This window comes from Rosa chinensis, chromosome 5 (assembly GCF_002994745.2).
Source record: "Rosa chinensis cultivar Old Blush chromosome 5, RchiOBHm-V2, whole genome shotgun sequence".
Classification (NCBI taxonomy): Eukaryota; Viridiplantae; Streptophyta; class Magnoliopsida; order Rosales; family Rosaceae; genus Rosa; species Rosa chinensis.
Window position 1 is genome coordinate 6,145,936 of NC_037092.1, and position 21,045 is coordinate 6,166,980.

Genomic DNA, 21,045 nt, shown 5'->3' on the forward strand with positions numbered 1-21,045 from the left:
TTAAAGTTCTTCAATACCTGTGAATATTGCAACCATGATCTAAGAAATTTATTGCTACATCATTGAGGGGCAGAGCTCGCACACTCTGCTTGTTCAAATAATATCTCACAAAAACAATGTCACAAATAAGCACACGGCGTACAACCTCTGGAAGCGAAAATCCCATATTAGCCCCACAATCAGGGAATCGAACATAAACTACTTGTTGAATCTCAGTTACCTTCATCAATTCATTATAGAATCACAAACGATTCCCAGGCATCGAAAAGCAACATAATTTTTATATACGTGTATTTATGTATATAATAATCTGAGTTTGCTGATGTAAGATAAGTATAAGGAGGGATAAACAAAAGCAAACAAGAGATCTCCAATTATACTACAGTTCTTCGAATTTCCAGCAAATTGTCTTCTATCTTCAAGGGTGACATCAGGAAACAAAGCTCTACTACGAATGGGAGCAACGAGCGAACTCTGCAAACAGAAACACAAACAAAACATGCATAGAAACACAAATTGGAAGTACATTATAACTCTGCAGTGGGGGGGTTATCATGAATAATGTTGCAAGAATTTCAGATCAATGTTACAGTCCGGATTTCCAGCCAAACCTCTTAATGAACGACCAAAAAGAAAGATTGATCATCTCTATCCTATATAAAACCTCCATGGTATATCATGAAACCCACCAGTCAAGTAACGAAGCATAATATAGAAATGCAGCATGCATTATACAGCAAACATCCTCATCTGTTGTAAATGTTGGCCATCGTCTGCAGAAACTCATCTCTCCTTACTCCATTGGACTTCATAATCTGTCATTAAATAACAAAACAACAGGTCAGTAAATCTTAGACCTTGTCTAGTTGGCTCCCTAATATGCCATTGAAACAAGAAACGTGTGGAAGCATCAAAGCAACAAAGATAGAGCCAAGTATGTAAACTAACTTTTTACGGAAAAGCAAGTAACATTTTACTCTCTACAGAGAGCTTTTAAAAGCACCTTTTCTATGTTGTGTGGGTAAGGCGGTGGTAGAGCATCATTTGCCATAGGACCCCAGAGCTTTACACACCTATCTGATCCAGAACTTGCAAGAGTAGGAAAATGTGGATGGGGCTCTACATGATCTAGACCACGTGATCTAGCACTACCCTTCATAGCACGAACAAGTTTACCTCCTTTCTTCTTCCAAATATATATATGACCACAATCATTCACTCCCACTCAAGACATAATCATCATTGGGGCCAAAGAAGCTCACTGCACTGGGTGTCCATGCATTTCTATTTCCCAAGAAAACTTGTGGCTTCTCAAGCTTCAGTATGTCTTTGGATAATGCAGAAGATGGCGAGGGACCCAACCCCATATTCTTCTGGAATAGATATATATGCTCATTATAATAAGTCACAAGTAGCTCACTTGAGTTTGAATTAGCGTAAGCCAACCCTGTGATGCGAACACCATTTCTCTCAATCAAGTGGTTACGGCAAAATGTGTCCACTGGTTTATCTAAATTCCTTGGCGCATCGCGCTGCAAATTTCTGATGTCATAGACGTGTATACATCATCAGCTCCGATGCAAAAGTAATTTGGATCACTTGGGTCAAATACCATGGCATACACCTCTACCCTCTCTTTGATGTGCTTCTGTTTTGTCAATAATGGGGTGCAACGAAGTAGCTCCATAACAGGGTTGCTTCTCAGATCAAACTGAAAAAGCCAAAACTAAAACTTTGACACTCGAAAGTAACATGAGAGCATATGTAATATCATAAAGTTTACATACTTGTCGAATCAATAAGCTTCTTCCAAGTGTGAAAACTATTGCATATCACCCAAATTATGTGCATTTACACTCTTCGTAAAGAATAGCATACAAGTCAAAAGAAAACCCCCAAATTTCCAATTCCTAGTAGCTACCAAATTCTAATTATATACCAAGGATTGCAACCTTTTCCTAATACAAGTTCATGATGACACTGACTTTGATGTGGAACAACCGGCAAATAATGTAGCTGGAGAATTGTGAAAATTGTCGAAAGAGTTTGTTTTCGCGATCTAGAGCGGCTTTCAACAGTAAGTTTAAAAGTGATCAAAATGACTTACTTACAAAAATTTGTTCACGTTGAATCTATCACCAAATTGTTGAGGATAGTTGTGACTTGACTGATTGAAGGTATGCTCTTTCTGGAATTACTAACACAAGTCGAGGCAACTTTGGTCAATCTGACAAGAGGCCTAATGTCATGAGGAATAACAAGTCTTGGGTCCAAAAACTCACTAAACCTCATCTCCTGAATCAATGGCATTGCCCATTTCACTAGAAACCCTTCATCACATCGTCTCCCACTCAGAAGTTCCAACAGAACCACCCCAAAACCAAACATATCGCTCCTTTGCACACACCACCTCCTCTCCAATACTCATCATCCACATAACCAACTAGACCCCTCTTCTCTTTTGGTGCCAAAAATGATAGACCATAATCACAAACCCTAGCACAGAATTTCACATCAAGCAAGATATTTGAAGCCTTCACACATCCATGAACAATATTTGGAGCAACTCCTTCATGCAAGTACTGAAGCCCTCTTGCTGCCCCTGCTGCAATTTTAAGCCTGTGGTTCCAATCCAACAGAGAAGCCCCATCTGGGTTTTGATGCAAGTAAAAATCCAAGCAAACCATACCTACAAACTCCATGACATGTTGTGCGGAAGCGTAACAAACAAGGTATTGATATGAATTCAATAGTAACAAACAAAGAAAAAGAAAACAACTAATAAACAAACCACAAAGAACACCAAGATTTATAGTGGTTCACTCAATCAGTGTGATTGAGCTACATCCACTTTCGGAGCCGGCAAGATATTCCATTATGATCAATTTAGAGAAATATACAACTAGAGTTTATGAACAACTCTCTCTACCCAAATCCCCAATACACCCAAAACCTATTAACTCTCCTTTGATTCAACTAGAGAAGAAGAAGAATACTTACTTCTCATATACAATACATAGCAACACCAACAACTAAGCTTAAGAAGCTTCAACTATGGAGTAGCTAAGTCACCAACAGGAAGAGGAAGGCACAAGGAGTATTCAAGGTGGTTTTCAATGTTTCTCTCTCTCCCTTCTGATCATCCATACGCTGCCCCTTACAAAGACATATATATATATATATATATATATATATATATATATGTATATATATATGTCTACACATGTGCAATTAACCTAGCACATGCAGCTCACATAGGATACCAACTTCGGCCAAGCCCATCAAGTGAAAGCCAATATCAACAATCTCCACCTTGGCTTCACTTGATACAATAATATCACAAGTAGAATATCATATATCAATTTGCCGCTCTGACATCCCCGTAGGGAGAATCAAATGCTACAAACACCAATCAAGTTCAAGCAATGCTTGAACTTGCTCAATGGAACTGGCTTAGTCAACATATCAGCAGGGTTGTCTTCAGTTCCAACTTTCAGGAGCTCTATATCACCATCCTCCACCAGTTGACGAATCTTGTGAAATTTGACATTGATATGTTTAGTGCGAGCATGAGTAACCTGGTTCTCTGCTAAATAATAGCACTTTGACTATCACAATAGAGATCCACATAGTCTTGAATTATTCCCAAGTCCTTAAGCAAACCACGAAGCCAAACTGCTTATTTTGCACCCTCTATTACCGCCATGTATTCAGCTTCTGTAGTCGACAAAGCAATAGTAAATTGCAAGTTCGACTTCCAACTCACCGCTCCACTAGCAAGAGTAAACACATAAGCTGTAGTAGATCGGCACTTATCCAAATCACTTGCGAAATCAGAGTCCACATATCCAACAACACATTGACTCGTCTTATCGTGCTGAAACACAATTCCAACATCCACAATACCAAGAATATACCGTAGAATCCATTTCACTGCTTGCCAATGGCTTTTACCTGGGTTATGCATATATCTGCTCACCACACTTAAAGCCTGTGAAATGTCAGGTCTAGTACACACCATACAGTACATCAAGCTACCAACAGCACTAGCATAAGGAACTTTAGCCATATATTGCATATCATCATCAGTGCTAGGAGACATAGTAGATTTAAGCTTGAAATGAGAGGCAAGAGGTGTACTTACAAGTTTAGATCTATCAACCATGCCAAACCGCTGTAGTAACTTCTTCAAATATTGTTTTTGTGACAAACAAACCTAGCCTTGCCTTTCGATCTATCTCTTTCAATTTCCATGCCCAAAATCTTCTTAGCTTCTCCCAAGTCCTTCATTTCAAATTCACCACTCAACTGTGATTTTAATTTTTCAATCTCCACCTTGCTCTTAGATGCAATTAGCATATCATCAACATATAAGAGCAAATAAATGAAGGTCCCATCATGTAGCTTGCGAAAGTAAACACATGGATCATAAAGACTCCTAGTGTACTTCTGACTAAACATAAATTTATCAAACCGCTTGTACCATTGTCTTGGGGACTGTTTCAAACCATACAATGATTTATGCAGTTTGCAAACCAATTTTTCCTTACCAACAACTTTGAGTCATATAGATCTCTTCTTTCAATTCACCATGTAAAAATGCAGTTTTGACATCAAGTTGTACTAACTCAAGATCAAACTGTGCAACCAAGGCTAATAGAATACGAATAGAAGAATGCTTCACAACAGGAGAAAATACCTCATTGTAGTCTATTCCTTGTTTTTGTGCATAACCTTTAGCTACCAATCTAGCCTTGTACTGAGATCCTTCATTTTTAGCAAATACCCATTTGTAGCCAATTTCTCTCTTCCCGTGTGGTAACTGAACCAATTCCCAAGTCTTGTTCTTGTGAAGAGACTTCATCTCTTCATCCATTGCTTTTTCCCACTCTACACTATTTGCATGTATCACAGCTTCTTCATAGGTAGAAGGAATTTCTTCTTCAGTAATTGGAGTGCATAAGTTACCATATCATTTAGCCAAGCCGGCTTTGGAGCATTTCTCTTTCCTTTTCTAAGTGCAATAGGTCCATGTTGCGGTGGAGACTCTTGAGCTTGAGTCTCTACTTCAATACTTGAATCTTCATTTATTGAATCATCTAACTCAACTGTAGGACAACCTGGATCAATCGGAGTTTCATCAACTTTTTCTTTAAACTCCACCTGCTTCAAACTCTCTATGGTCATCTCCTGTTTTTGAGAATCAGACTGCTTACTTTGATTAACCATGACAGCCTCATCGAATGTCATATCTCTGCTTACAATAACTTTCCTCACATCTAGACACCAAAGCCTAAATCCCTTCACACCATCATTAAATCCCAAGAAAATAGCTTTCTTGGCTCTCGGATCAAGCTTGCTTTCCCTGACATGAAAATAAGCAGGACAACCAAAAATATGTAGGTAATGATAATCAGTAGCAGGTTTTCCAGACCATACCTCCATGGTCGTTTTACCCTCATTTGCAGCAGTAGGCAACCTGTTGATGAGATGGCCTGCATATGTAACTCCCTCAGCCCAAAACTCTTTGCCTAATCCAGCATTAGACAACATACATCGAACTTTCTCCAGTAAAGTACGATTCATGCGCTCTGCCACCCCATTCTGTTGTGGTGTCTCTCTAACTGTGAAGTGCCTCACAATGCCCTCATCTTGACATAACTTCAAGAATGGATCAGACTTGTATTTACCACCATTATCTGATCTAAGCCTCTTAATTTTTTGACTGATCTGAGTCTCAATCATCTTCTTCCACTTCACAAATATATCTAAGACTTCATCTTTATGCTTCATGGTGTACACTCATACTCTTCTAGAGAAGTCATCAACAAAAGAGACATAGTAGTGTTTACCTCCCAAAGATGCAGTTTTGGTAGGTCCCCACGCATCTGTGTGAACATAGTCTAGAGCACCTTTAGTCTGATGAACTGCAGTACCAAACTTCACTCTAGTCTGCTTTCCCAATACACAATGTTCACAAAATTCCAATTTGCAAGTCTTTGCACCCTTTAACAAACCTTGCTTCACTAATCCCTGCATTGCTTTCTCACCAGCATGTCCAAGGCGCATATGCCATAATCTGGTAGTATCTGCATCATTTGTAGTCTCAGAAATTGTTGTTTCACTTGTCACTGTACTCCCTTGTAGAAAATACAAGTTTCTATCTCTTGTACCTTTCATTATCACAAGTGAACTGGAGACAACTTTAGCAACTCCATCCTTCAATGTAATTGTGAGACCCTTTGATTCTAAAGTTCCCAAAGAGATAAGATTTTTCTTTAAGTTCGGAACATACCGAACATTTGTCAATTCTTTAACAACCCTATCATGCATTTTGAGACAAATTGTACCAATCCCTCTAGTTCTGCAAGGACTATCATCTCCCATCAAAACTACTCCACCATTTACTTCTCTTAAAGTAGAGAACCATTCCTTGTTAGGACACATGTGATGTGTACAACCCGAATCTAGAATCCATTTCTCAGAGTAATTAAGTGCAGATGAGCTTGCTAAAGCAAAATCAATCTCATCCTCTTCAAAATTATCGAAGGGAGATGAACAACTCAATGCGAAACCAAAGTTATCATCATCTTCAAATTTCGCAACATTCACTTCAGAACCCTTCTTGTCTCTAGTCTTCAACTTGGGACAATCTTTCTTCCAATGCCCCTTTTGGCGACAAAAAGCACACTCATCTTTTGCAGGAAATTTGCCTCTTGACTTGGAATGAGAATTACATCTTTTTCCACCAAACTTTCTATCAGCAGATCTTCCTCTTGCTACAAGTGCTTCACCTGTCACTTTTTGCAATTGCTTTTCCTTCTTTCGACACTCATTATTTATCAATAAATTACACACATCATCAAATTTCACAAATTCTTTTCCATGCAACAAAGTTGTAATCAAATGCTCATACTCGTCATGAAGAGAATTTAGCAAACACAAAGCCTTATCCTCATCACTAATTTGCACATCTAAATTAGCCAAATATGCAAGTATCTTATTGAAATCACTGATGTGTTCAAACATAGAAATACCTTGTCGATAATTGAATCGGAAAAGCCGCCTCTTCAGGTGAAACCGGTTCTCAACACTCTTGATCATGTATTGGTCTTCCAATTTCTTCCACAGCTCTTTTGCCAAAGTTTCCTTCATGATAAAGAACTTCGTATCCTTTGCAAGACACAATCTGATAGAACCACAAGCCCACTTATTAACCTGCTTCCACTCCTTCTCACTCATATCTTCTGGTTTGTCTTCAAGAGCTATATCCAATTCTTGTTGACACAAGACATCCATCATCTCACACTGCCACATGCCAAAATTGTTTGTTCCATTGAACTTCTCAACTTCAAATTTGGCATTGTCAATTGATGGCCTAGTAGTCGACGATGAACCCGAACTTGAATTTTTCTTTTTGTCTGCCATTGAATCCAATCAATACACAACTCCCAAATTCAAAACCAGAGCTCTGATACCAGTTTGTTGTGTGGAAGCGTAACAAACAAGGTATTGATATGAATTCAACAGTAACAAACAAAGCAAAAGAAAACGACTAATAAACAAACCACAAAGAACACCAAAATTTATAGTGGTTCAATCAATCAGTGTGATTGAGCTGCATCCACTTTCGGAGCTGGCAACATATTCCACTATGATCAATTTAGAGAAACATACAACTAGAGTTTATGAACAACTCTCTCTACCCAAATCCCCAATACACCCAAAACCTATTAACTCTCCTTTGATTCAACTAGAGAAGAAGAAGAATACTTACTTCTCATATACAATACATAGCAACACCAACAACTAAGCTTAAGAAGCTTCAACTATGGAGTAGCTAAGTCACCAACAAGAAAAGGAAGGCACAAGGAGTATTCAAGCCTTGGGCCAAGCCCATCAAGTGAAAGCCAATATCAACATGACAATGATTCTCTCACCTGAGTACCCAACAATGGGCACTACATTGGGGTGTTGAGCCAATGGGAGAGAGCCAAGTGTTCTTGAAAACCCAAAACCAATATTTCCCAACACAAGTCTCGAATGAATACTCTTCACGGCCGCTATCTCCCCCTTTTCGAATATTGCAGCATACACAGTTCCCAAACGGCCCTCACCGACGATTCTTCTGCGATTGAAGCCATCTGTGGCAACATCAATATCGGTTAGAGGGTATACTATGGCACAAATCTTAGCTGGGATTACAGTTTCTTCATATTGATCATCAGTGCTCTGTTTCTTCTTGCAGAGGAGGGTCAGAAGAAGCACAAGACCGAGAACAATAAGAGACGTGGTGAGGAGGGAGATGACAAAGTAATAGGCAATATGAACATGGTCACTGTGATTCATGTTCTTTGGTGGTTGCTTGTGGTCAAATTAAGTGGGAGAGAAGGGAAGAAGAAGAAGAAGAAGAGAAGAGGTTGATTGGTGATGGAAGTGGAGTGTGGAAATAGGTTTATGTATGGTTTGATTTGAAAGATGGTAAAATGATCAGAAAGAGTACGAAAAAGTGAGCAGCTAATTGTTTGAGAACTGGGTTGGATTGGATTGGTAAGAAACTTGGGAAAGTTTTGGTCTAGATTAGTTATGTTGGTTCATAGTTAATCATATTGTAATTACGGGATGGACACAATTTAGAGTATGCATGAAATAACATTTGGTTTTAAATTCTTTTGCTTTGTCATGCTTAGGTAGTTCTTTAGGATTGGGTTGCTTTCACCAATCCATTTGGGTTATCTTTTTCAGTTTTAAGTGAAAACGAATCTTGGGTAATACTCTTATCCAGAAACTTGTCTCGTTTGGCATGTTACTCAAAGATAAAAGGCAGCACAAGTAGAAAGTTTTGATGCTTGGTTTTCAGAGTCCTATTCCTATTCCTGGGTGTGAATAGCCACTCCTGGACAAATATTCAAGACTCATCTGGACGAGGCCAATGCAAGACCAATTAGTTATTTTTTTGGAATAGCAGGCCTAACTAATTTGATAAATGGTTATAGGCTCTTTCAGAATATAAAACATTGAAGATCAACAACAGTACAACACCAATACAATAACATATGGAAACAATAAAAAAATAAAAAAAACATCCACGAACTGAAATTAAATATCTTCTTTGTGCTGATACTTGATTTATATTGAATTCGCACATAGCATCTGAATATTGCATGTGATGTGTTTTTATGAATAAATTAGAATTGATAAGGTGTAATTTAGTAAGACTAGAACTAAAAGTTAGTTAAGAGATCCATCGAATGTTGGTGACGAAAAATTTCGTAGAAGAGTTTGACTCACCAATGAATGCGGACTAGAGCGAGAGCTGACCATCGAGAAACTTCCCTCGAGCATTGACCTAGAGTTTGACCGTTGGCTAGAGGAGAAGGGGGGGTACCTGCGGAAAACTCTCTGATGCCTAAGTCAGTACGTTTCTTAGTAGTGGAGTAAAGAGAATTGGAATTCGATGATTTACCTCGCTGTCGAGCAGCCTATTTATAGGTGTACTTCGGTGTGGGCTGCAAGTAAACTTGCACAGCAAGTCACAGTGACTTGAGCGGCATACCACCATTAAGGCCATATTCACTCCTGCAATAACCGTCACTTATTGGCGGCCATGATTGCCATATTGAATGTCGCATTCATCGTCGTATTTACAGCTACATCAATTGTTGTATTTACTGTTGCCATTACTTCTCTTTAATTGCCTTGATTGCATGGTCAAATTAATTGACCACCCCCACAATGCCCCCAAATTTTCTCCTTGGGAATTCATCCCAAGAGAAAATTTCCAAAGCTCAAATTTCTCTATGGGCTCCACATCTTTATATTTCTCTTTGGGCACCCCTCTTTGAATTTCATCCAGGCCTTCCTCGTGTTGAAAATGTAGATGCCCGTATAAGAAGATCCTCGCTACTTGTTTAGAGTCGTCATCTCATCTCTTCGACGACGCCGACACCGACGTGCCCAAATCAGGACTCAAATCTACCTTTGTCTTGCAGCCATTCTAGTGTCTGGTCTTCGCGTCGCGGACTCGTCTGCTTGTGGAGTCTCTGGTGCCTCACCCACAGCGCCAAAGCCTAGTTTCTAGTCTCGCCTACGCTCGGTGGCCCCGCTGAGCTACCTCATTCCTAAGCCGTGCCCCCAGCGCAGCTCAAACTCGACTACAAGCCTGAGGTACCCTGCAGTGAAACTCTTCCTCTTTTCCCTTCTTAGTCACCTAACATTCTATGACGTCGGCCTCGACGTCATGACGTCTCCTTCACAATGACCACGACGTCGGCGTAGGCGTCGATGACGTCCTTTAATGTCTGCGGTGTCAACCTCGACGATGGTGACTTTTTCTCAATAACCTCGGCACCAGCCTCGACGTTGGTGATGTCCTTCACAATAACTACTACGCCAGCCTCGACGTAGATGATATCGCTCTCAATAACCTCGGCGCTAACCTCCACGTCGGTGTCAACCTCGACGTCGGTGACGTTTTTCTCAATAACCTCGGTGTCAACCTCAACGTCGGCGACAACCTCGACGTCGATGACTTCTTTTGTAATAACCTCTGCGCTAACTCAACGTCGGTGTCAACCTCAGCATCAGTGACGTCTTTCTCAATAACCTCGGTGTCGACCTCGACGTCGGTGACATCTTTCTCAATAACCTCGGCGTCGACGACGTCTTTCCCAATAACCTCAGTGTCAACCTCAATGTTGGCGTCTTGTCGTCGGCCCTTGGGGTCAATCTCGACGTCGGCGTAGGCATTTTTCTCAACAATCTCACCTCAGCGCCGATCTCGATCGAGATGTCGGTGTTGACCTCGACGCCGATGACGTCTTTCTCAATGCCTTTAGTGCCAATCTCTATGCCGGTGTTCACTTTGACGAGGGCGTCCTAACGTCGAGGGTGTCAACCTCAGGTCGGCGTCGGTGTCTATTTTAATGAAGGCAAGGGTGTCTCAACGTCGGCGTAGGTGTCCACTTCGATGAGGGCGCCTCGACGTCGACTTCTCGTCATCTCTCTCGAGAGGATGCCTCGATGTCGGCGTCCATTTCGGTGCCTCGATGTTGGAGTCCATTTCGACGAGGGCGCCTCGACGTCTGCTTCGACAAGGGCGCCTTGACGTCGGTGTCCATTTCAATAAGGGTGCCTCGATGTTGGTGTCTATTTCGATGAGGTTACCTCGACATCGGCGTCCATTTCGATGAGGGTGCCTCGACGTCGGCTTCGAAAAGGGCGCCTTGACGTCGGTGTCCATTTCGACAAGGTTGCCTCGATGTTGGCGTCTATTTTGATAAGGATGCCTCGACGTCCACGTTTGTTTCGACAAGGGTGCCTCGACATCGGCGTTTATTTCGACAAGGGTGCCTCGACGTCGGCGTCTCGTTGTCGGCATGGGTGTCCTCGTTTATTTCGACAAGGGTGTCTCAACGTCGGCGTCTCGTTGTCAACGTGGGTGTCCTCGTAATCTCCTCAGCATCAATCTTAACGTCAGCCTAGGTGATGACAACGACTGCCTCAATGACCGTTATGGCTTGGATACGTATTCCATTCTCCTATTTGCCCCCTTGTTTTTCTTTTCGTAATGGAGGGTCTATCCGCCACGCATTGTGTCTTAACAACATCCGAGGATGGGATTGCCCCCACTCCCTGTACATAACCGATTGCATAACCACCATATCCCGCACAGTTAAAATTCATCTCGCCATCCCACCCCCACCTGCAGTGAGGGTGAGACCAGAAGGTCGCACAAGTTTAATCAAACAATAGTTTAGTCATTCTCGCCACTGGCTTCCATTGCATTTAAAGATCAATTATGAACTATAATCATAGGAGTAACTGCTAAATGTTGATCGGTGTTACCTAGTTTGGTGCCCATTTGTTACTTTGAATGGAGACTTACCGGCGTCCCCTTCGTTTTCAGCTGCGAGCCCTCGAGGACTGGCTCAGTTATACTCATCGATCACTTTTCTCAGCACATACTTCCTTAGAGCCCTCGAGGATTGGAATGTACTGGTTCTTCCAGTTGTCCATCCAATCAGTGTGCCGCTTGCCCCCTCGGCATGAGGTCTGTTTAAGCTTTTGCTGGTGGGGTAGCCGACGCCCGCGTTTGTCACTCTATTGGTTTAGCAAGCACCGTCCCTGGCCTCGCCGCTGCCTCAACCTTTGCATCTCATCATTCAGAGGCAAGTTCAGATCTTACAGTAGGTTTGAGGCAAGTCTGTTTGGGGATTGGATTGTGTCACCGCCAGTCCTTAGTGATAGAAATGAGATGTCTTGAGGTGCAGCTCCCGCCATCACTTTTTAGGGAAAAGTGCTTCCCACAGACGGCGCCACTTGTTGGTGACGAAAAATTACATAGAGGAGTTTGACTCACCAATGAATGCGGACTGGAGCGGGAGCTGACCGGAAACAATCGAGAAGCTTCCCTTGAGCGTTGACCTGGAGTTTGACCATTGGCTCGAGGAGAAGGGGGGTACCTGCATAAAACCCTCTGATGCCTACGTCAATACGTTTCTTAGTAGTGGAGTATAGAGAATTGGAATTCGATGATTTACCTCGCTGTCGAGCAGCCTATTTATAGGTGTACTTCGGTGTGGGCTGCAAGTAAACTTGCACAGCAAATCGCAGTGACTTGAGCGGCACACCACCATTAAGGCCATATTCACTCCTGCAATAACCGTCACTTATTGGCGGCCATGATTGCCATACTGAATGTCGCATTTATCTTCGTATTTACAGCTACATCAATTGTTGCATTTACTGCTGCCATTACTTCTCTTTAATTGCCTTGATTGCACGGTCAAATTAATTGACCACCCCCACATCGAACATATAGAATGAGTTTTCATCACTATTAACTATCAATAAGCAGGGTTAAAAATGTGAGAGAGAGAGAGAGAGAGAGAGAGAGAGAGAGAGAGAGATATATATATATATATATATATATATATATATAACAGTGAATACATTTTTTGATTTTATGCATGTAACTGGATTTGTACGTAAATAGGAATCGATTGAAGTGTTAGAAAACAGTGAATTCTAAATATTTTTATTTTTCCCCAATATATTATGTGCTTTGAATCCATAACTTAAATGTGTAATTAATAACTAATATGCCAAATTTTGATAGTAACTCCGTGCTAGTTTTCTATTATTAGAGCATTGTCAATGTTCATGTAATTGCATGCACACTTTCAAACGAAATCATGTTACATTCTCAGGGGGGTGTATTGTATTTGGATTTGTGTGGAGTTTTTTTAAATGATAGACTTTTTCAAAAGTCCATGGATTCTATAAAAAGTTCATAGACTTTTATTGATTTTTTAAAAACCATTGACTTTTATTGATTTTTAGCACAGATTTTTACTGATTTGTAAAAATCTACAGACTTTATATGAATGACTTATGTAGATTTCACAATACTTATAAAAAAGAAAAACCAAGCTAGTTTATTAGTCAGAGAATAAAATACGATGTCATAGCTATGTTAACTAATGACCATTAGCGTAGGAATCAGAGAAGCTCAAATAATGTCATGAAACAAACATATAAGAAAATAAAGGAAAAGCCTCCAAATATAATCAACCAAACCAAAAGATATCCAAAAAAGAGAAGGAAAAAAAAAACACATTGATGAAGTTTCATGCCAAATAAGCAGACGTCTTTGAAATAATGATATGATTTATTCTTCTCCCTCATTTTCACTTTCTTGATTGTCATTGTTTTCATTGTTGGCATTTGGTTGGGCATCTGTCCACATATGAGTAGCAATACTCATTCTCCATTCATTAGCATTCTCTCTTTGCTGATCTTGGGTTTGAAAATCATCCCATTCAAAATTATCTTCGTGATTGTCTATCGGATCTTCTTCTGGTTCAGGAGGAAATTCATCTGAACGACATTCCTGTCGAAGAAAATTGTGCAGTCCTGCACAAGCCAAAACTAGTTCTGCTTGTGTCTTATATAAAAATGGTGGTGCTGATTTGAAGATTGTGAAACGCGACTTAAATATTCCAAATATTCTCTCAATTACATTCCTCAAGGAAGCATGGCGAAGATTGAATAACTCAATTGCATTGACAGGATGATTTCCTTCACCACCAAAATCTTTGAGGTGATATCGAGTACCTCGAAATGGAGCTAGGAACCGACGTCGATTTGGGAATCCGCAGTCCCCTAAGTAATATTTACCTAATAATAAAAAACATGTGCAATTAGTATGTTATATATATGTTATATGACATAAATTGTAATAAGTACTCTGAATTTTTTTTATGCACGTAAAACTATACTAGGGATAAGGAATCATTCTGGTAAGAAGCATTACTTCAAAACGTATGCAAGGTTTTTTTTTTTTTTTCTTCTTTTCTTTAAACATGCATTAAGCATACAAAAGGAACCAACTCAGACAATTGGGTGCAGAGACAAAAATAGCAAATTTTGATACATTGTTCATATTGATTATTACCTAGCCAACTTCTCTTTGATTAATTTTTCTTTGTTTCATAATTCATTCAATTACATTTTGATCCACACTTGTTTGTTTTTTATAGCATGCCATACAATATGATTATAAACAGTACTCATAAATTGCACAAATCAGACTCTCATAACCCCAAAACTTGATCACGATCTGTTTCCATGGGAATTTGAAGGAGAAAATAAAAAGAATCTGAATCCTAAAGAAATTGAGGTCCATAAAGATGACAAAACTGAATCAAGGTACCAGACAACTGTCATCATGGCAATTTGCCCAACCAACATGAATCAAAACTCCAGAACAATATTCCTATCTCTCAGCTGACTACAAACTTAGCTGAATTAACTCTTTGAAGATTCAGTGATCCTATTTACTCAACCTACTACTCTGTAATCCCAAAGTAAAATTTCTAACATTAAAGCTCTGCTCAACATACACATAATATTCTCAAAGCATAAAAAAGAACACTAAAATTTTAGAAAAAGAAAATAAATAACCTGACATAATTTTATCAGCCATTGCCGACTTTAGTGGTGGCCAACATTGGCTTCAAATTGAAGGGTTAAAGCAAAATTTGAATGAAAATTAATAACTCTGTATAGATTCACCCAAAGCTTGAACCAAATTGCACCTCTGACATTACTATCATTTTAAGAAAGTTGACATGAGATTTTCAACATAAGTCCCATCTCAATGCAGGGTAAAATCACACACACTATTAGGTATAGAAAAGAAGTTCTGGCATGAAGGAAAAAAAAAAAAAAACCACCCACCGTTTGGCTAATCTACCCGAACTTAAGAGCCACAAGGGCAAAGCAGTAGCAAAAAAAAGAGAACCATGCCATATAGGACAACAACAAATACAAAAGAAACAGAAAACCTAGCGAGAAAAACAAAGAAGAAGAAACATACGCAGCAAACAAGCGACGACAATAGCAATAACCGCAATAGTATGCAGGACTATGATCGAACCGTAAAAGCATTAGGCATATACATTATTTGGCTTTGTTTTAGGAGTTGATGATAATATTAGGGTTCCAAGCATCACAATTGAAAAAAAAAAAAAAATCAAATTCAACAACAACAATGAACATGTTAGGTATTAGAGGTTGATATCACAAAATAATAGAGAAAAGAAAAAAGAAATCATGAAAGAGAGATGATGGAGGACCAACCTTAAACGCGCAGAGAGAAGAACTTTGACAGACTTTTCCACGCTCAAAATCTTTGCTCTGGTGGCTGGAAAAATATTGGAATTTGGTATTTATACTTAACACTACAAAGTCCATGATTTTCCATGATTTTCTAATTCCGTATGTATGAATAATATTTTGAATACCCCTAAACTTCTATTCATTTTTAAAAGTCCTAATTGAATACCCCTAGACTTTGGTGGAATTCATAAAGATTTTTTAAAATCCTAATTGAATACACCCTGACTTTTATGGACTGTTAAAAGTCTCTATTGAATACACCCAGACTTTTAAATTCCATGGATTTCTTTAAAAGTGCCAGTAATTCCATATACAATACACCCCCCTCAATGTTCAAATTTGGTTAGTGTTGCACATATTTCTGTTCTTATATCATGCAATTGCATGCACACTTTCAAACGAAATCATGTTACATATGTTGTGAGGAAATGGAGGAGTATCATTTTCCATAGGAGGCCAGAGCTTTGCACTCTGTTCAAATCCGCATATTGCAAGAACTGGAAGATGGGGATGGGGCTCAACCTGATTTAAATTACGAGCATCACCCTTGATAACACGAATGAGTTCAGCTCCTTTCCTCTTCCAAATTATTCTATATATAAAGGGTGGGTTTACTGTTATACTGTTCATAAGAGTTGGAAAAGGCGTGTTTGTCCTCACTGTTCGAGGAGAATATCAAGCTAGTGGAAAAGTCGATTTCGTCCTTGCTTTTGTTAGTGTTGGATGTGATACCTGATCAGGATTTGAGTGGTTTACATCATCATCAGAAAGAGCGAAAGAAGAGAGAGGAAAGAAGAGAGGAAGGGAGAAGATCTAGGTGACAATAGACTGGTTGCAAGGAAAGGAGAGCATTTCGGTGACAATAGACCGGTTGCAAGGTATTGAATCGTTCTGTGTTTTTTGTTATGTAAGAAGCTTTTGATTGTGAATTGATCTGTTTTTTGAATTTTATCATTTGTTGAATATTTGGGCTTTCTATTCTGATGTTTTTTTTTACTTTTTTTTTACTTTTGAATAGCTGTGAAACTCGAATTGTATTGCTAATCTCAGAATACATAGTTGTACTGAAAACAAATAGAACAGGTTTGATTTCTAATGAAAACCTGTTTTTACTATTGCACTCCCAATTTTTATGTGATGCAATTTTTATTGAATTATTTGTTGTTCTTAGTTTTCAACTAATATCAATTTTTATCTTCTGCAGATTCTGTGGGTTCTACAGTTTCAGATCCAGGTAACTCACTGCAAGAACTTCAAGGTATGGTTTTTATCTTTCATAATTCGAAATCGATTTGTATATGAATCCAATTGTGAATGATACGAATACAAATTTAATTTATTTCTTATACTGTTGACATTGTTAATTTACAAGAATTTGTCTTTCAGAATTTGTCAGATATTCTGAATCCCTTTTCTTAAAGAATAGTCAAACTAAACACATCGATCAATTGAGTAATGAAAGAAATCTTGGAACCAAACCAATGGAAGACGACGGATACCTTTCTGTGACTTAGAATCGAAGTCCCACATTTTAAAGGGATGGTGTCGTATATACTATGGGGTTGTAAGGCTTCTTTAATCTTTTATACCTCAGAAGACAAGAAATATAATTTGATGATATAACAATTTAATAATACTTGCATCTGAATATTGTGTTATTTTGGGTTTTTGGTTTGATTTGTTGTTTGGTTGTCTTCCGATTGTGTGTGAATTTTGTTATGTGGGTTTTTTCTTTTCTCGCATTTGACAAAGAAAAAAATAATTGCTAAAGGTGGAAGATTTCATTTGTGACAGTGTGATAGATGTATCAATTTATGAAGGACTGAATATGGTTTAAAGGGTGTTTGTGACAAAGCTGATCTAATGCAATTTTGGATGTTAGTATTGAATTTCTTAATAAATTTGGTTAACTACTACCGATATGCTAAATTGGTAATGCCTAACCTTCTTGGTAATTTCCTTTTTTTTTTTTTTTATATATATGCTCTTTTTTTTTTTTGACCAACAGCTTCTGTGCAGGTTTAAAACAGAATAGCAACTAAAGTGTCAAAGCTGCAGAGTTTCAAATAAAAGGTGGGCTATACAAGCTTTAACTATATGATTATGATTATTCAGTTTTTACTTCTGGTTTATTTCACATTCAAACCAGAGTTTCCAGAGTTTGTTTATTCATTGACCAACTGCTTTTGTGCAGGTTTAAAACAAAACATCAGTAACTAAGTGTCAAAGCACTAGAGTTTAAAATCAAGGGTAAGCCATTTTGTTTTATATTTTTTTCTTCTGTTTTTTGTGCAAAGCTTTACAGTCTATAATCAAGAGGGAAACATTTTGTTTTATATATCTTTGTTGCATTTTTTTCTTTTGTTTGTGTTAATATTTTAGAAAGAGAAACTAGACATTGGGATAACTTTTGGCCGTATGATTTTGGGGCTAGCAGTATATGGTTGTTGATTTTCGTATTGTGTTTTCAGCTGACGTAATTGTTTCACGTTTAGGTTGAAGTGAAGACAATATCTCTATTTCATACAGGCAAACTTGCCCCCTCGCCTCTTGAGGTTTTTTTCCTTTTCACGCAATTTCAATTTTATCAACTATCTGTGTTAGAATTGATTGGGGTACATTGGGTTTGGTTTTGATTTTGTTTTCCGCTTTCATCGGTTATGAACTGATTGGGGTTTTAATTTTTTAGTAGTTTTGTTTGTGTCGGAGTTTCAGATTTTAGTGGCCGATTGGCCTTGCTGATTTGAGTTTTATTTTTGGTTAGTTTTTGTGGTAAAGTTAAAGTCTTTGGCCATTTGAAAACCTTCATTGATTGTGGAGGTCTGAGTATTCTGATATTCTGTAGCTCACTCTATAAGTCTCAATTATGTCTATGGTTACACCGGTGGTTGATTTTCTTTTGAGATAAGTTTAGTTTTCTCTTTTAAAACAATGTATAGAAATGTCAGCTTAATCAAGTATAGAGCGTTTCAGGGTTTAGGTTTAGGATGTATAGTGTATATTTGAATTATTCTTTCAAATTTAGTGTTTTTAGTTTTGGGTGTGGTATGTTAGTGATTTGATTATAATATTTTAGTGCTACGTTTTGAGTGTGCCACTATATTAGAAACATGAAATCATATGAGAGATCTTACAAACTAGAACCATGCCAGGAGCTGCTAACAATTCAGTGGCATTACCCATTTCTAAGATCCTCGACTAGGCACAGCGTTGGATGTAATACACAAGTAACGATAACCTTGGAAATAGCAAACTGCATTTATGTTTAATCTCCTTCCTTTTTGCTTCTCTTTTTTTGTTTGTCGGCAAAGGGACAAACTGCAATATAGACAATCGTTGGAAGCCCTCCTGTAGCTTGCTTTTCTTCAAATGATAATCATAATATATTAGGAGAGCAAAGAGGAGATTTATATATAAAGTATTTTTTATTCCTACCGTCAACATCCTTTGTTAGAGCCAGGGATTACATTTTGGTCAAGGTAGCCAATTGCTTCTTATGCCTTTTGTGAAGTCATTACCATTGCAAGGAGTTTTTGCAAGAGGACTAACCATTTGTATCTTTAACTTATGAAGTGCAACTGCTATGCAGGTTCTGTTTTGATCAATATATGCTAAAATTTTGTATCTACTGTGGGCTTTAAGTACAGTAATAGCAATATAAATCTTTTCCAATTTTGGTTCACTGGTTTGCATTTAGTTTTGTTTTAGCTTCTTTAAGTGAGAGAAGGGAAGTCTTTAAACGGACATCCTTATTACTACTGTGTTCAAATAGAAGAAGAAGAAAAGGAGTTGACAAGACCCGCCCCGAATTCCACCCTGGAATCCGAAGTGGCCCTGCGGGACCCACCTTTAAAGGAGATTTACCAAAAATTTCGGCATAACCTCCCTTAAAAATGGATAACCCAAAATCCTGCGGAAAACCAAAATTCACCTCTAATAATCCAACCATAACTCCTGGAGCCACCCTGCTCCCAAATTCAACCAATTCCATCTCAAGGCTAATAACATCATACACAATCTCCAAAAGTTAAAAGTTACTACAATCACCAAAGTTAGGTCGTAGACCTCAAATATAATTCATACAAGTTTGGGTCACATATCCCTTAGTAATCAGAGCATTCTAGGAATATAAGTTTAATATAGAATACAGTAGGCTAAATAAATAACCTACAAAATATGATGACGGAAGCGGATGCGGTCACTACGGCTCACTTCAGAACGCCGAGCAGCAACACTGAAAACTGGGCATTTGAAACCGAAGGGCCCAGGGAAAAGTATATAAAAATGTTAGCGTGAGTGGACAAAAATAAATAATTGAAAGGAAAGAAAAGGATTTTATACTTTTCCACATTTATATCAATCAAAACTCCCGATGCATGCAATGATTAACAAAAATAAAATAAGAGGAGTTTCGCTCTTGAAGGCCGACTAGCCCCGCTAGTCACATACAAATAAAAGAAAAGGTGGAAACTCCGATACTCAAAGAAATAGAACTAGCCCCGCGGGCTAAAATAAATCGGACTAGCCGCGCTAGTCGAAAATAGTATAAAGAGTAGGGGAAGACGATAGCCATACGAGTGAGCCACCCAGGCTCGGGTGATAGCCTCCCAGGCTAAAGTACTCCCATTACTCCCGTAATATAACCTTACGCCACTATGTGTAGCGATAGGATACTGGGCTTTAGAATTACTGTCACAAAGACAGTAACCAGCGCCACAAAGGCGGAGGGCTTCGGTGATCCCATCACCTCGCCACAAAGGCGGAAGATCAATGCTAGCAATGATAAGTCACCCAAAGTATGGCAAAAGAAAATCCGAAAATTGTATAAGTCCATAAAACTTCCCCAATTCTCGTAAATGAATTTCCCAAGACGTGTCTCACACGCCAGGATAATCTCATCATCAAAATAAATAGGATATATATAAATAAGTATAAAGATTAACGTCATCGAATCTCATAGAAATCTCAAATTGCCAAATATAAGTATAATATAAATAGTATAAATCCGGAAATCACATCGGAAATAATTAAATAAAAGAAGATAAGCATAATCCAATGACGTGACCCCGCACGCCATAAAATCTCCAAGTAAATCAATTAACCAAAACCGTTTCCGAAAATAACCGTATGCTCAAGAAAGTAAATTGATAAATAATTTATAACTTCGGAACTGTTTAAATAAATGCATGCATCATTCTTTGAAAAATAAAAGTCCACTCACTATATATGCTCAATCCTGACGTCGCTCGGTATTTTCCTCGTACGAAGATTCCTCTCGTCCTGTACGAATAGCACTCGTAAAAATACATTTATAGAACGACAATTAACTTTATGATAATTAGAAATTGAAATTCATAACGT

At 38.6% G+C, this 21,045-nt stretch overlaps 1 long non-coding RNA gene and 1 pseudogene across 1 annotated transcript; one reads left to right on the plus strand and one right to left on the minus strand.

Moving 5' to 3' along the window:
- Positions 1-1,211: 1,211 nt before the first annotated feature.
- Positions 1,212-8,403, minus strand: LOC112202996 (annotated as a pseudogene).
- A 7,865-nt stretch (positions 8,404-16,268) lies between these two features.
- Positions 16,269-19,467, plus strand: LOC112166610. The gene is made up of 6 exons (XR_002923338.2): positions 16,269-16,562; positions 16,703-16,767; positions 16,889-16,942; positions 17,704-17,757; positions 17,879-17,934; positions 18,180-19,467. It is a non-coding gene; the product is annotated as an uncharacterized LOC112166610 (long non-coding RNA).
- Positions 19,468-21,045: the final 1,578 nt, after the last annotated feature.